Source organism: Tympanuchus pallidicinctus, unplaced genomic scaffold (genome assembly GCF_026119805.1).
Source record: "Tympanuchus pallidicinctus isolate F22 unplaced genomic scaffold, pur_lepc_1.0 scaffold14, whole genome shotgun sequence".
NCBI classification, from domain to species: domain Eukaryota; kingdom Metazoa; phylum Chordata; class Aves; order Galliformes; family Phasianidae; genus Tympanuchus; species Tympanuchus pallidicinctus.
Genome location: NW_026294659.1, coordinates 18,051,893 through 18,068,709, shown reverse-complemented (window position 1 = coordinate 18,068,709; position 16,817 = coordinate 18,051,893). Strand labels below are relative to the sequence as shown.

General features: G+C 35.5%; 1 long non-coding RNA gene across 2 annotated transcripts; it reads right to left on the bottom strand.

The window, feature by feature from the left end:
• Positions 1-10,852: 10,852 nt before the first annotated feature.
• On the bottom strand, positions 10,853-15,759 carry LOC128076418 (uncharacterized). 2 transcript variants are annotated; one of them, XR_008204376.1, is made up of 4 exons: positions 15,503-15,759; positions 11,892-12,011; positions 11,620-11,694; positions 10,853-11,523 (listed from the first exon to the last, which is right to left on the bottom strand). It is a non-coding gene; the product is annotated as an uncharacterized LOC128076418 (long non-coding RNA). The 2 variants fall into 2 exon arrangements; XR_008204375.1 differs by having other exon boundaries at positions 10,853-11,694.
• Between the last annotated feature and the right edge of the window lie 1,058 nt (positions 15,760-16,817).

Below are 16,817 nucleotides of genomic sequence, written 5' to 3'. Positions count from 1 at the left end.
AGATGGTCTTTTTTTAAAAAATAGCATTAACAACAAAAAAACCAACCTTGTACTCCATTTTTTTTCCTATTGCCATTGACATAAAATTATTACCAAAACACAAAGGGTGCTTTTGTATTAGAGGTCATTTGTAAAGATTTGAAGAACCTATGTTTTGGCTACTGTTGCAGAGGAGGAAAAGAGAACAGAAATAAGCACTAAAAACAACTTGACTTAACAAGGTGAAAGTAAGTGATGGCATAGAGAAGGGCTAGGAGCCTGATGACCTTATCACTTAAGCAGCTAGTCCTACCCTACTTACAGTCAGATCTAAAGCTTTTTTAAAACAAGCACTGGAAAAAGATGAAAGAGATGATGTATCTCTATAAAGGTTGAGCAGGTTTAGAGACAGAAAGCAGCCTTCTACATGGGAATAATCTAAACAAAGGAGATTAAGAGGTTACAGCAGCTCTTTGAGAGAAGGCAACAATCCCCCAGTTGGCACTACATTAAAATGATTTTAATCATTCTAATGGAGGAGATGGATGCTTTGAGAAAGAAAAATTCCATAGTGGTACTTTTAGGAGGGGAATAATCTGCGTTTCTTAAGAAAAAAGCCCCTTTTTCATATTTTTTAAACACATCAAAAAAGAAAAATTGGTCCAATATAGAATGGAGACTAGGAATAATTCCAGTTTCTTTAAGAAGAGATGGAGAAAGGCAGACAGACAGAAAATTCTGTTTCAGTGCAGAATGAGGTATTGTTTGAAAACGTTTGGATTTCTGTTTGTTTATTATTCTGTTTTGTTGTTGTTGTTGTTTAATTTTTCTTTTAGCAAGATGGAAAGGAGTATTTTCTTTGACATCCACCTTTCAACAAGTATTTTATGAAAACTTCACCCTTACTGTTTTCATCCATAGCTCACATTACCAATCTTAGAGGCAAATAGCCTTGCATTTACCAGTTGCTATGCTTTCACTGTCCAAAGACAGTTAAAGATCCAGTCTAATGACTAGGAACTGTTTCACCCAGGAAGAATATATGAAGCATCACTATTTCTCAAGGCTTTTTTCTACTACATGACATGCTATCATACACAAGGCTTGGCCCCCATTGTCAGAATCAAGCCATGTGTGTTATTGCCAAATAGTTGGCTTCAAATACATAGTAAAATTATGCTTTTCAGAGGCACAATAAAAACAGAAAAGCAAAGAGCAACCGAATGACCTGTGAGGCACAGGAATGTGCTACTTTTACTCAGGCCCCTTTCCTTTCCCACTTTAGAAACTGTTTTTCCTCTCTGTTTTCTCCTGGATAATGGCCAGCTTGCAGGCCCCCAGATTCAACAACTGGGGCCCTTCCACTCTAGGGCAATTGTTAACATTGCCTAGCTTGATCTCAGCAAAACAAAAGTGCTTAGACCAACAGGGTTGTGGACCACCCTGCCTCAGACCTGTCATGCATATATTTATTTTTCAGATTCCCTTTTACTTTAGTGGAACACTAAATTCAGAAGCTTCTGCCTTCATAAGAGGTAGACATTGAGAGTCAAAGTCCAGAATTGTCCAATAGTTCATTCATCAAAGCAATTCAGGAGTCACTTCAGGTTTTAAAAGCACTTAATTGCATTTGAGATAAAACTTTGCTATTATTGCAGATTAACTTGGAATCTTGTAGCACAAAATAATAAATAAACATCTGAAGAACAAATGACTCCTTTCTGCCTTAAGTCCCAGCAAGGACTCAAAATTTGCAATTGTATAGACCTGAATTTGGCCTCTTTCTACTTTGGCTGCACAGATTTCTGTAGGTCATAAAGGAATAAGAAACTTGACAAAGTGAAGTTCAGAGCATTGTGTTTCTTGCAAGATGTACAGGAGAGAGCTTTGTTGCAGCAAGATACTGCTTTCAAAAATGTCATTTTCTACTGTTCTACTCTGTGTAGATTCCACTTCAGGGCAAAACATGACCTGTAGTGACGTGCCATATCCCCTCATTTCAGAACAATCGGAATGGACCCAGGAAGCCTATTGTTAATAATATCTTCAGCCAGCAGCAGAAAAAGTCCTTTATTCTGACTCAGCATATTTTTGCGTGAGTCCTAGATTTGTAGTTCATAGTTCATCATTTCTATATAACAAGACTTTCTGAAACAAAGCACATTCTTATTTTTCTTCCTCCATCTTTCTCACTATAACATTTCATTCTGCATTTAATATTTACTGCTCTTTGCACAAAGGTAAGCAAGTGACTTCATTAACCTATAGCTAGATTTTTCTCTCAAATACAGTAACATTCGATGTCAAGAACCAGGCATGGTCAGTGGTTTGCTTTGTATCTCACAGGTTGAGGGTGCTATCAGAACTAATGTTGCTTGCTAATCTAGTGAAATAAAACTTGCTGAGTGAAAATGAACTGAAAACATAGTCACAGTTATAGCCTGTAAACATACATTTTCTGTCTGTCTGTAAATGTGATTAAATAGTGGCAGACTTACTGAAGTATGGATCATGGATGGGTGGCCTGGTCATATGGTAAACACAGTGTGTTGCTGGGAGGAAAGAGTGGTGGACCTTGGCCTTCAGGGTACCTTCTGAATGCACGTTTTCTTTCCTTAGCTAATTTGCTAGCATCTTGCACCTTCATCATTACAGTAGAAAATGTAAATTCCCAGAGACAACTTTTCTCAGAAGTAATTTATTATAGTACATGCTTGAATGTGCTGTCAGTCATTGCTCTGCTGTTTATTTTTGTTGAAAACAGTAGATTCTTACTGGTACCAGGGCAGCATTATTACAGCAGTTCCAAGGGAGAGTTGGTGCTACCTCTTTACGGCCAAGATTGTACCTCCTACTTTCAAAGTGTATCTGAATTGGTGGTATGATAATGGTTTCAATATTTGCTTAAATTAGCTTGAATAACTTTACCAAGAAAAAGATACCAAAAAAAAAGGGAAAACTTCTGTAAATGCATAACAGATGCACCAGTGCATGATGGGATGAATGCAGAACAGACTTGGACCTGTCATCACTCTCCTCACAGTTGCATTCTTCCTGTGGTTCACGTGGCCTACACCTGTGATATACTGGCAGCTCCCAGGTTCAAAGCAAAGCTCATACCTTTGTTCCTGCCTGTAAGTCATTTTGCTTTCAATCTTTTCCCTCTCTATCATCAGTGTCTCTTTCACATGTAGTGGCTCAGACTATATACCAAGACATTTTTCATTTTTTGTGTGTGCATGTGTTTCTTTTATTTAGTATAGAGGATACCCATCAAAGCATGATAGATAGTAGAGCTAAAAGCTACCTTAAAAAAAAAAAATATATATATATATATGTAAACTATACTGCACTATAAAAAATGTGGAAAGTTAAATAGGTTTAAGCATGCAGACTCTTGACAGTCTCTGAACCTTCGCTGCACTGCATGACTATAGATTTGACATTAACATGTTATGAAAAATCAGAATTTCATTCTCATTTCTTTATTTCTTTCTCCAGCAATACCAAAATCACAACACCAGTCAGAACTGGTAACAGCCTCGAGTCAGGGTCAGTAATACATCTCAAGGGTTTATTAAATGGGGAGAGAAGTGTAAAACTGGATGCACAGTAAGAAAAGATAGAGACCCTCATTTATCAAAGACTCATTTATGCAAAATGGCACTGATGTACAGTGACTCGTCATTGCCAGAATGTGTTAAAATCTTGTTTTCATTAACAGGTCTTGTTTATAATAGAAAGGCTTACTTTGAAATTGACATTCAAGAGCCCATTAGGTCCCAATAAACTATTGAAAAAAAATAAATTAAAAAAAAAAAAATGCAAAGAACAAATGGCAAGAAATCTATTTGACTAGACCAGATAGATTTTTTAGACTTAAGATTTAGCATCTTTTCTGTTTCTAGCTACATGTAGGGAAACATGTTGATTTGTAGCTGGAAGTTGAAGTGTGAATGAAAAATATCTATACTTGCTCTGATGCTTTCCATGTTGGTTTTTACATTTGTACAGCATTGCAAGAAATAAAGCCCATATGTAGCCACAGTGCTATTCTGTGCATTTTGGTGCACTTTAGAGTATGCATCCGTGCTCTTAAACATTTCTGTGTCTCTGACGTAAAGAGTACTGAACATCAGGACAAAAGCTTCTCAGACAAAGTAACCAGAGAAAGTAAAATCAAAGTAAATTGTGAACTATACACTTAATATGCTTTTAGATTTTCTGCAGAATTGTAGTAGCATTCTGAAGACTTTTGACCTATCCACTCTTGACTTTTGAAAATTGGCTTTAAACACATCCCCTGATTATTTCATGCTCTTGTGACAATATGTTATCTGATTTTGTCTATCCTGTATATGTTCTGTAACTGTCTTTAATGATCTCCCTTCATCCCAGGCCTCCCAGCATTAGCTGGTATCTGACAAGTCAGGGCCAGAGTTCCTGGTAATTAAAAAGCATTCTTCCCAAAGCAAGACAGGAGGCTGATAACAACAGTGGTCAGCTTTGTTACAAAACATGCAGTTTTAGTTGACACTGAACAGAAAGTCAGTTTCTAGTAGCAATTTTATAAATCTCTTGGTGCCTTTGCTGAATCCGTAGTTAAGACTTAAGTTACTCTCAAAGCCCTCTTGTTTATCTTCTTTCCAGTTATGAAACAAACATGAGCTTCACAGTTTGCTTCTTTCTTTTTATTCTTGCTTTAACATCCAGTTCCATGCAGAATATGCTTTTTTTTTCTGAAGCACCTAAGAAAGAAAACAGATGAAAAGACCTGACTCATTCAAAAAGAAGTTACTGTGGTTTCTGCCTTTCCACTAGTAGTTAACTCTCTTTTTCTAAGAAGGCTAAATTAAAAATGACCATCCTTCTGTTAATTCAGATATTTAATATAGTTTTCAGTTCCACAAAGCCAGATAACATCTTCAGAAAGAGTTAAAAGTGAAAACTGAAGTTTAACCCATTCATCTTCTATCAGTGAAGCCTAGCCATGAAGAGGTCATGAACTTGTCACCTGCGCAGTCTACACTGAAACCAAGCCTGCCCTCAACTCTGATGGGACAAAAATCATTACTTTGTTGCCAGTTGTATTCTATATGCTTAATGCAAAGACATACAGATTTATGCCATCCTCAAAATATCACACAGCCTCCAAAATAAATAAATAAATAAATAAATAAATAAATAAATAAATAAATAAATAGGTAAGTAAGTAAGTAAGTAAATAAGTAAGTAAATAAATAAAAATTAAATAAAAAAAAAAAAATTGAAAACTGTAAGCCATGGTCGTATGGAACGTAGGGAGACAAACCTTCCCCAGAGAGATAAGATGGAGAAATCCACTTTTCCTCATGATGTCAGTGATAAGAAATGATCCCATCATTCCCTTCTTGTGTACATTTTCCCAGAGTGCAATAGAGGAAAAAAAAAGTTTTGAAGCATCTCTGATAAAAGAGTTAGATTATACCAGACACAGGAGAGACTCATATAAGTTCTTCTTGTCACTCACAGTTGCACTCCATTGGTTCTCCTTCTAGGACATCACACTCAGATGGCATCAAGAAATTTGAAGATTGCTTGGGTTTTGCAACTTACTGTGCATATTCTCTTTGAGCATCATATACATCCCATTAATTTCATTGAAAATTTTTTTTTATTTTTTCCAAAAATCAATCCAATATTGAGAAAAATCATACCACAATAGTATTTAAATGACTTAGAAATGTCAGACCTTAAAAATGTAAAACTTGCTTAGTCTAGACCATTTTTATAAAGATTGAGGAGTCTTGATAGTAAAGTTCTTCAATAATGAATATTTCCTTTGTTTTTGCTTTTTTTTAAATAAATAATTTTTTTTCAAGTTAAAATTATTATTTTAAATTGTAATTAGCACCAGAAAAATTTAAAGAAACTTTGAAAGTTTAAGAAATAAGCAACATCTCTTAAAATCATCTTAACTGACCTCACTCAAAAATAGCAGATGAACAGTTCGTAGTTCTGAAAATTCTTACCATGTAGAAAAGCTATTGTAGACAGACTATAGATGAAGGTGGTCCTTTTTCGGACATTAACAACTAAAGCAAGATAATTACTGTTTGTTTTCAGGACAAATACAGTTTGTAAATTTTTAATTTTATAGATGATTTGAGATTTTCTGCAGAATGAGATTCTACCTTACATTTTACTAAAGGAAGTAATGAAATATTTTTTGATGGCAACGCAATTGAGTCAGACTGAAATATTTAGAGGAGACTCTGAGACGTCTCTTAAAAAATTGCATTAATTCCAAGTATTTTTCACAGAAACAAAAGTGGAAAAGAACAATGAAAAACAAGAGGACAAGGACATTCACCTAATCCTGAGGAAATTCAAATTAGCTTATGACAAATATGAATATTTTTACTTCTTATACAAAGTATTTTATGTGAATGATAAGGCATATGTTAATAGATTGCTTTCTATGGCTTAAGTTTGCATTCTCAGTCAATTATCCATGATTATGAAGTGAAAATTATAAATATGTGGAAAACCATTCTCTAGAAGAACCACATAAAGAATCATCTGCTTTTTTTAAAAAAAAAATTTTTGAATATTTGTCTTCTTCACCTTTTCCTTTCTTTTTTTTTCTCCAGAGCATTCAGCAAGTCTCCCTTATCAGTAAAAGTGGGGAAAAAAAGTCATTCAGTGAGTGTAAAGTGACACACAAACTTGCCTACATCGACAATTTCTAGTAAAAACATGACTTGTTTTAGAAGCCAAAGTAAACTGGAGGTGGCAATTGTTCCCTTCTTCTTTGACATAATGCACCATGTAAATGGTTCTATTAGTGATACTAAAGCCTTTGATCAGACTTAAATAATTAATGACTCATGTCAGTATTCATGTTCTGCGTTATCTTTAAATTACAACAGCAAAGCGAGAGAGTCTTTCTCTCTGAATCAGTGTGAAATTCTTGCTATGATAATATAAGCACTTTTTTAAATTGCCGTGTCCTGGGCAGCAAGTTTGCTTTGCAGAATCTAGTATAATAGACAATCACAATAATTTAAAAATACGTAACTTTTCTTAAGAAAAAAAAAAAAAAAGGCTAAGAATAAGAGAACTAGGTACAATAACAGATATCCTAATGAATACTGTTCTAGCTATAAGTGCTAGTGAGCTACAGTTTTACATACATACGCTTCTTGTACATGCATGCACACCCAGTGACCTAAGATGATGCCTCTAAGCAATTTTAAAGTGGAATAACTTTGAAGAGTAAATAATATTTCAAATGATGGGACAGATAAATACAGGTTCAATCACATAGGAAATACTTAATTCAAGTTCATAAGACCTGAAGAAAAGCTTGTCCGAAATTGATACTTCCGTTCAAGTTTAACCTGGGGGACGGGGAATATGATGTTGCTGACATAATTTCTCTAATTTAAACCTTTCACAGTGATTTGTAGGTCTGGCAAAGCATTCTGTTAGGTACCACATACAATTAGGGAAAGAAAAATGCAAACTTTTGCTGTTTTTATTTTCTCTTAATTCCTATGGCTGTATGAAGTGCTTTTTCTCCCACAAGTTAGAATTTTAAAGTTATTTTATATCTCTCTGCCTGATGGGGTTTTCAGGGCATATTCTCTATCCTATGCTAAATAGGAGCAGTTTCTTACAGTACAAAGCCGGATGTACACTTGGTTTATAAAACGAGTTTTTCATCCAATTCCAGAGCGCAAAATGATAAAAAGGCCAGGTAACATTAAACCTTCAGGTCAAATAATAACTCCAAATTCAAGATATATGAAAGCCTGTAAGAAAGAGACATGTTCAATATGTCTCCAGAACATCTTATCATAGGAAAATCACACTTCTGGTATCAGCTTCTCTTTTCGTCCAGGCAAGTGTAGAATATCACCTGCCATTCAAATACTTGACAAAAAGTAAAACAATATTTTATAAACATAGCTTTGCAGCAACTCTTTGATCAGTTTTACTTCAAGATCCCACGTAAGGAGGAGGCTCATACAGAGAACAGCCCTGGACAGGAGAAAATTGGACACTCAGCCCTATCCTGCATTTTACTTACATACCAAATATGGAGGATTGAGTTTATGCTCTTTACCTCCAAAATAGACAGTACTCCAAAAACACACCTTAAAGATGGTATCTTTTCTTCCCATTTCTCTGTCTTCCTTTATGTCTCCTCTTCTTCTTCAGAGTTCCTTCTCTATTCTTTTCCCATCTATTAGGTAAAATCAATTGGATGACCACAGTCACAGTATCATATTTTAATCTAATATACAACATTTGGATATCTTCTAGCAAAATCTTCCGTGCTTCATTTTATCACCTGTGAGAAACACCATTAGACTCACACTTGGTACCTTGAAGAAAAAGATCTGACATCTGCTTTTCCAAATAGGAAGGCAAGACACCTTACAGTATTAAACACACATGGTGTGTTAATAGCAACAGCAGAAAATCTAGTTGTGTAAATAGTACGGTTTAAAGTGCAAATAGATTTAATATCTTTAATATTAAATTCCCAATCTACCTTTGACTACAAAAAAAACTATGAGAGTCATACATTACAGTTATTATTAAAATTTATTATATTATTAAATATTTATAGAAGTGAGTAAAAATCTCATTAAGCATAGCATTGATGTGATAATACAGTTCATAAAAACACTGCTCTGTTTTTCCTGATTAGTTCTCATACACTTTTCACACCATTCTCTTTATTATGTTCTGCAGGGGCATAAATGAAAAAAAATCCCAAACATCTGTTAGTTTTGTAATATATTTTTTTTTAATTTAATTTTTATTTGCTTTCTGAAAAACATCCTGGAAACCTGTAGGTGCTGAAACTCAGATATTTGGCACACAGCTGAATCAGATGCAGGTGGAAATTAGCAGTATGTATTTTCCTAAAATGAATATTTACTGTCTTATAATTGCAAACATTTTAACCTCAATAAATAAGTGTTAACTTTTCTGAGTAGATATTTACTTTACACTTAAACACAAAACTGCTAACTTTAGGCCTTACTAAGATAAAAGCACCCAAAATTTCTGAAAAAAAAAAAGGTTTTTGTGCTTATGCAAGATGAGTGTATGCCCAGACTTTTTACTGGAGATTCTCTCTAAGCTTTTGTGGTTGTGCTTTTAACAGCTTCCTAGAGCTACTTGTAGCCAGAGACGAAAAAGTGTATCCCATGGGGGAAGCTACGGTCATGGTGAGCAGGCAGGGATGTGTCAGGTGATCCAGAGTTCCATTGGACAGGCAGGCTGCTCTTAACCTGGTGAGATTCATCAACACTGTCAGCCTTCCTTCCCTAATCCTATATCTGAGCTCCCCAGCAGCCTCACCACCATTCAAGCTCTCTGACTGGTCCTGTATTAGTGAATCACCAGCAAGTGAAAGGCCTCCCATGGGCTGCTCTTCAGCACTATGAAGCATAAAGCTATCTTCCGTTGCATAAAGTTATTTTTCTTCTTAAATAAATTGTGCAAGAATCTAACATATGCCCTTGTAATATGAGAAATCTGAAGTGGCAGTACAAATACTGAACATCAACTAAAACATCAGGAAATGGAGTAAAAAAAGATTCAGAAAAGATCTGGCACTAACAGTACTGGTCTGTAGTGGTATCGTAACTATTAAAAACTGATGTCAGTCTGTGCGGACAAAATGTACTACAAAACTTGTGTTTGCTTATATTTGAGGCAAACATGTCTTGGACTAAATGGAAAGCTGTGAAGCTGACGTACGAAGATTATCCCTGCTGATAACAGAAGCACTCAGAAACAGCACTGGTTGTCTGAGACATGAGAAGGAGCAGAACTATAGCCGGGGAGTACAGCTGGGATACTTGGCAGAGCTTTTCCAGTTTCACTGTACTACAACCTGCTTCTGTTACATAAGAAAATGTCAGTTTTTCCTTCCTATCTAGCAACAGAAAAAAAAATAAAAATTGGTTGAAAAAGCCAGGATTGCTAAAGAGGAGCACAGGCACTAAAATTGTGCAATCAGTTTTAAATGAAAGACAGCACTAGAAAGAAAAACCCTGTTGTGTGTGGTACACACAAAGAAAATGGTGTAACAGAATGCTTGAAATGAGCTTTGTCCAGCATTTAGTAATAAAAGAATTTCAAAACAATAGAATAGTAGACAAGAAAACAGAAATATCCAAAATTAAAGACTGTTATTGAAGTAACAAGTACTGAATTTGAGGAAAACCATCATGTACCCCAGGCAGAGACCAACTGACACTCAACCCACTGCTCTCTAAAGGACAGAGCACCAGGTGGAGGGGCTGACAAATGACAAACATCTGACTGACCGTTTGCTTTTTCTCTCTCATAGAATGCACAAAGATTGTGAACTCTTCACTTCTGCTATAGGTGCCTGTATATATGTAATGAGAATAGTATGGGGTGGAACTTCCCATTGCAGCTGGCCAGAAATCTTTCAGCACACTGTGGAGTGGGGTAAATGTGGGGTGGCCAGGGGCTGCCAGCATGTTAACAGCCATGAGCTTATTGGCTTTTCTTTTATTTGCCTTTGGATCCAGTGAGCTAAACTACCCTCTGCAAAACCAGGCCATTTGTCAGCAATATTAGTCTATGAAAGTATCAAATGCAGTAATTGTTAAAGGAGGTCAGATGGCTCTGATTTTAGCAATGCAAGCCCTGATGATCTCTTATTTTTCTGCCATTTTCCATGTAAATTATAAGCTGTGTGAATTTTAATGTCTGGTTCATCTATAAAGTTGAAAACTGTGCTGTCAAATGAATTTGAAGTTCATACTAGATTAACGAGAATGAGGTTAAATAGTGAATTTCAGAAACAGAATACTGGATTTTTTGGTACCATGTTTTATTGAAGCACCTGGAAGCACTCAAGAATCAAGCAAGACTTCACAAATCATTTCAGAAATTGAACATTTAATTCATTTAAAATTTCAAATTAGCTTATCTGTATACCTAGAAATTTAGCACTGTTAAATATTCATACCTGAACAGTGAAAAATATCCCTATTTAACAATAGATCTCAAGTTTGTAACTCTGAATATAATCAAGAAAAGAACAGAATTGTAATTTAACATAGTTCAACTAAACCACTTTGATGCTGTATGTATTAAAGAAGTGATTGAGTTTTTACATAAAGCAAAAGTATCACTTCTTCATATTTGACCTTTTCAGGCCAAACCACTTAACTTAAAATCTGTTTTTAAAAATACTCTTATTCTTTTCACATCTGAGTAGAATTCTCAAGGAATATTCCATTGTACTTCATTTCATAGCTGTGCTTTGGGGAAGGGCTCTGCTAACACTCCTTGACACACAAGGCAACAAGGAAGAGAAAACAGCTATTAGGACCAGGCTTCATCACTCCAGTTCTGAAACCAACTTAGGCAGCATTTCATAGACAAATGGCCTTGTCAGTTTGTATTTTAGGAAACCATGTGGCAAGTTCATATAGACAGGTAGAGCTGTTTCAAGCAATAGGGATTTCCTTCGTCCGCCACTTAGAAGTTGCAAAGACTGATCTGAAGGCCACAGAAAGGAAGAGGATGCAATTGTTGTAAAGAGACCACAGAAAGATAGAAGCTCAGACTAAAAATTCAGATTGAGATTTTGGTCACCTGATAGATGAATGTGAAGCTAGTGGCAGCTAGTGTTTCATGTAAATGTTGTTCGTTATTTTCAGTGTTCAAGCTCTGAAATGAAATTAAAAGGAAGAATATATTAAAATTTGAATAGTTAAAATTACTACAGTATTGAAATAATTATTTTTTAAGGTGTCATTGGAAAAGGAAAAAAATATCAATGACAGGAGAAAACAAAACAAAACAAAACAAAACAATAAATGAGACAATGAAAATAGAAGGCAGGCACACTGTATGTTCTTACAGACCTGACTCTATCCATCCTCTGTACTTGTTCCTGCATCAGACAAGTGCAGATCATGAGGCTCTTGTCTCTTCTACAGCTCACTTCTCTCTCTCCACTTGCACTTCACTGGGATGGCATGGCCCTGAAGACAAAAGTTATATGTAAGATCCCTGAAGTTATTAATTAATTAATCGCAATTAATCAAAATTTGACTTTGTTTTTTGTACCGAGCTGGTTCAGAAATACAATAAAAAATCTTTTTCTAAATAACCATATGTGTCACAGTCGTTACTCTGAGCACAGTTCTGATGTCACTAAAATAGGAAGGCATTATCCTTGATATGAGTTGGGGTCTGGTGCAGACTCAGTTTTTTCTTGAGTCTTTTTCCACAGTTGAAATCAACAAGCTGTATTTCTACTTCTACCACATCGTGTCAATAGTTGTAACATTTTACCATTCTAAGCACTGAGTAACAGACAAAAATTCTGTAACACACAAAGCACCAGAGACAACATGATATTCTTTTTCTGTTATTTGCCACGCTTTAATCAGTGTTACAAAGATCATGTATGTTTTCTATGCACTTCATTCTATAGAGTTATTTACACTACTCTGTTCCATATAAAAATTGTTTTAATGTCAATTTTATAAAACATGAAAAAAAAACATATCTATTTATAGTTGATTCCTAAAATAATTTTGAAAGCTAATTCTGGTAAAATGGCTATTTGTTGTTTGTAAAAAGATTAAGTTTTCAAAAGATGATTTTTTGGGCAGATTCAGAACCAGAACCAAAGGAAAATGTAGAAGCATTATAGTCTCTGTATTTTCACTGGAAAGCTACACCAAGTTTTAGTCAATCAGAGTCTCTAAAAGTGTTAAATTTTGTTTAAAAAAAATATTTATTTTTTGTCCAAAAACGATATTACAAACTTCAGCTTCTTTAATGCTACACACCATTAGTCATGAAATGAGAACCATGCATGAGAAATCCTTCATCGTCTAAAACAGTTGCAATCATTCTGCCTGCAACCAAGAATACAAGCCAAGACAGAAATGCCAAAAGAGCACTGCCCAAGTTAAACAGGATGTGGTGACAAGTACCTACACTGTGATTACTGTTTTACTTGGTGTCTGAGAGAAGATGGTACAAGCTACAGGTGTGGCCAAAAGCCTAAAACCCTGCTAATGTCAGCAGAGTACTAGCCTGCTGATTTCCTACCATTAACACCATGCAAGAACGTCCCACAACATCACAGGCTTCAACTCAAGTCCCACAATCAGAGCTGCTTCACTTTTCTAGCTCTAGCTCAGTCCAGGAAACTTAAAAATGGACAAATGCTAATAAAAACTCCCACTAGACTAAAGTAGGCAGCATTATAAGCCAGGCAATGTGTGAAAGAATATGTAATGATAATGACGTATCTCTATGTGATTCTGCCCAACCACTCCCGTTGTACCATTTCTGTCCAAGATCTAGATCAGCCCTTGCTTTGCTTCATATGATGGGTCACCTTCACCTTTTTACGCTTGGCCCACTTAACGGATTTGTATTGAGTGCTCCTTATGGATGGAATTTAATTAAAATATAAACATCTATAATCTGGTACCTAAATATCCATTTCTAGTACATAATTGCTAAAATCATTCAATTTGACATTCTGTTGACCCAGTTTTGAATGCTTTTCTAACAGTGTTTTCCTTGCAGTGTTTGTCTCTGCTTACACAAAACTGATGACAACATTAGTAACTTTTGTTAATATTTTTAATACATTATTAATAGCAGCAGCAACAGTGTCACAGTGAGTCCTCAATGGATTCTAAAACTCAACTGGGAGAAGTGGATGCATTTCTTGAAGATGTTTAGACCGCCTCTCTGGTGAGAAAACAATTGAAAAAAAAAAATAGTTTTAAAAAAGATGCCATATATATGTATATATAATTCTAAACAACTAGACATACATTTATCACTCATTTTAATTCAGCAGTACCAAACAGCTTTTATTGCAACCAGTGTCCTAAAAGATTTACGACTCTTTACTTTCCTGCAGATCTGTATCTTAATTTCTGCATGTAATAATAATGAACCTGTGCAATATGTCAGTTTTTTTTTTTTTTTTTTTTTTTTTTTTTTTTTTTTTTTAAATTATGTTCATGGCTTTGATTTCCCTATTGGACTATATAGAATAGAACAGAATACAATATGGTATAGTAGAATGTGGTATGACGCAGAACAGTACAATACAGTAACATACAATACAATAATTGAATTGAAAAGATCATGATGTCCAACTGCCGGACCAATAAGTACTAAACAAAAGATAAAGCACATTATCAAGTGCATTATCCAAATGAGCTCAGATGACCTGTGAGCACCAGTCACCTCTCTAGGAAGCCTGTTTCAGTGTGTGATCAACCTCATGGTAAAGAAATTTTTCCCAATGTCAGCCTGAACCTCTCCAAATACAGCTTTGTGCCATTCCCAACTGTCTTGCCATTGGTTGCCAGGTAAAAGAGCCCAGCATCTCCTCCTGTGTTTCCCCTCCTCAGAGCATTGCAGGGAAAAATGAGGTTGCCTCTCAGCCTCCTGCAGACCAGACAACCCAAATGTCCTCAGCCTCCCCTCACAATCCTGTTACCAGTTCTGTTGACCTTGCCTGGATGCAGTCAAGCATCTTAATTTCTTTTCCTTATTGTGGAGTTCAGAACTACATACAGTATTTAAGGTGAAACTTGATCAGTGCTATGTATAGGGGGAGAATCACCTCTTTGACCAGCTGTCTGTGCTGTACTTAAGACACCCCAAAATACAGTTTGCACTCCTAGCTGGCAGGGCACGCTGTTGGCTCATATTGATTCTACTGTCAACATTGCTCTTGTCTTTATATGGAAAAACAGAAAGACAGTGCTTTTGACTAAATGAGCCAGATCTCCAGCTACATGAGGATAACTTTGTTTCGCTCCAGTGGGAGAAAGTTGTTCAAAAGCCAATTCCCCTGACCTGGAGGATCTTCCTTGATTTAATTTCTCCTGTTGGACTTTTCCACTCTGTAATGAAACATTCACTGGGTAAGAGGGAAACAAAGAATAAAGAAGAAGGAAAAAAATAAGCCCTTTGTAGATGTTCCAGTCCTCTGGTCCAAGGAATATTTAATTATTTAGACGAAATAGAACTGCTTCACTGGAGAGTCCCAGAGAGTTCCATGGTGATAGTCTGATAGAAAAGAACTGACAAAGGAAACCTGGAGTATAAATCTTAATACAGGAAAAAGTGCCTGAAAGTAACATAAAGTTATCCCTACTAAGTGAAAAAGTAGAGTTTATTAGAAAATTAATTATCCTTAATCAGATATTTCACATTTATTTACAGTTTGTGTTCTATTCTTAAATTAGTGAAGTAGCCACCGGGGGAATTCATCAGCTTTAACGCACTTGTAATAAACATGATGTGATTTGTTGTGATTATTTGTTTTAAGTTGTTACACAAACTTTTCTAATCCAGCAAAGTCAGAAAAGCTTGAGATGGAGTTGAGATGGAGGTACTCTGAAAAAGAAAAAAAAAAAAAAAAAAGACATTTCTCACAAGGGAAAAGGAAGGCTGATTAAGTAGTGATGTTACATACAGTGAGTACCTTTACCAGTGACATATGCTGAATCCAGCTGATAGGTCAAATGCACAAGTGAAGTTTTAATGAAAACAGATGCCCAGAGGATCCTAGAGCAGCTGCATCTGCCCATGCTCCATGTGTAGAACATCTTCCCGTTGCTCCTCAGTGCTGCACTCCCCCACTTCCAAGAAACCAGGGGCCTCTTAAAACAAGGTTGAAAGAAGAACGTCTTACTAGTCAGCTGGCAACATGTCTGCATTTTTAAGCTAGCCTGGATACAGCAGAGGAGAGCTTAGATTTTGCTATGTGACTGACCTCTCTTAGCCAAGTTCATAACAGTGTGAGCTATCAAATATGACAGGCTCTTGGCAAGCACTTGTATGCTTTTGGCAAGAACCTCTTCCAAGCCCAGCTGGGATCAATTAAACTAAATAATAGTTCTTGCAATAACTGGTTCCTACCACACTCTTCAGAAATTGCTTAGTGTTTGAATGTAAATACTGTTAAGTTCATACCTTGTTTACCCTTGCCGCTTTTTGCAGAAACTATGACAGAACTTCAAACCTAAGATTTTTGAAGCAAATTTGTAAAGTTTGCGTGGGGAAGAAACATGATATGTTCAGGCATACATGTCTTGTCCTGTTTCCTATCAAGAAATCTGTGTTCTGTGTTCTTCTAATATCCCACTGTGTTCTTCTAATATCCCAAATACAAAAATAATTATTATAAATAAATAAAAAAATATAAAAAACAATCCCCAAAAAACCCTGATGCATTCATTTCTCAAGACGTCTTGTTAAATGAAGATGTCATTGTCATAACTGATTAGTAAAGTGATCTAACTAAACTGTTATCAAGTCCTACCTTCCAAATCCAAAGTAACTGACCAAAAAAATATGCTGTAACTCGAGTGTTTTCAGGGCCTAATGATACATTAGGTGAAGGGGCATTTAAATTCTAGGTGATTCTTAAACATTTTACTTCTGTATGGAGCTTTGATATGAGCACCATGAATAAGCAATCTCATCTTTTAAATGAAGGAAAACATTGTAATTGGAGCAAATATGAATGTTTTTCACTTTGACTGAAAAGCAGAATTATTTTCCACTCAAGTAAAAAAAAAAATAAAAATCATTAAAAGCTCATTTTTATAATCTAGCAAAATCTTCAGATCTTTCCTGAGAAGCGTACATGCGAAAGTTATGCATTCAAACAGTTAGTTACTCTGAAGCCAAACAGTTTCTGCACAGTTCATTCTATCAGTAACAGAGGAATACAGTTCTCTACCTAAATAAAAAGAAATACAATGCATTACTTTTTTATTGTTATTTTTGAATGA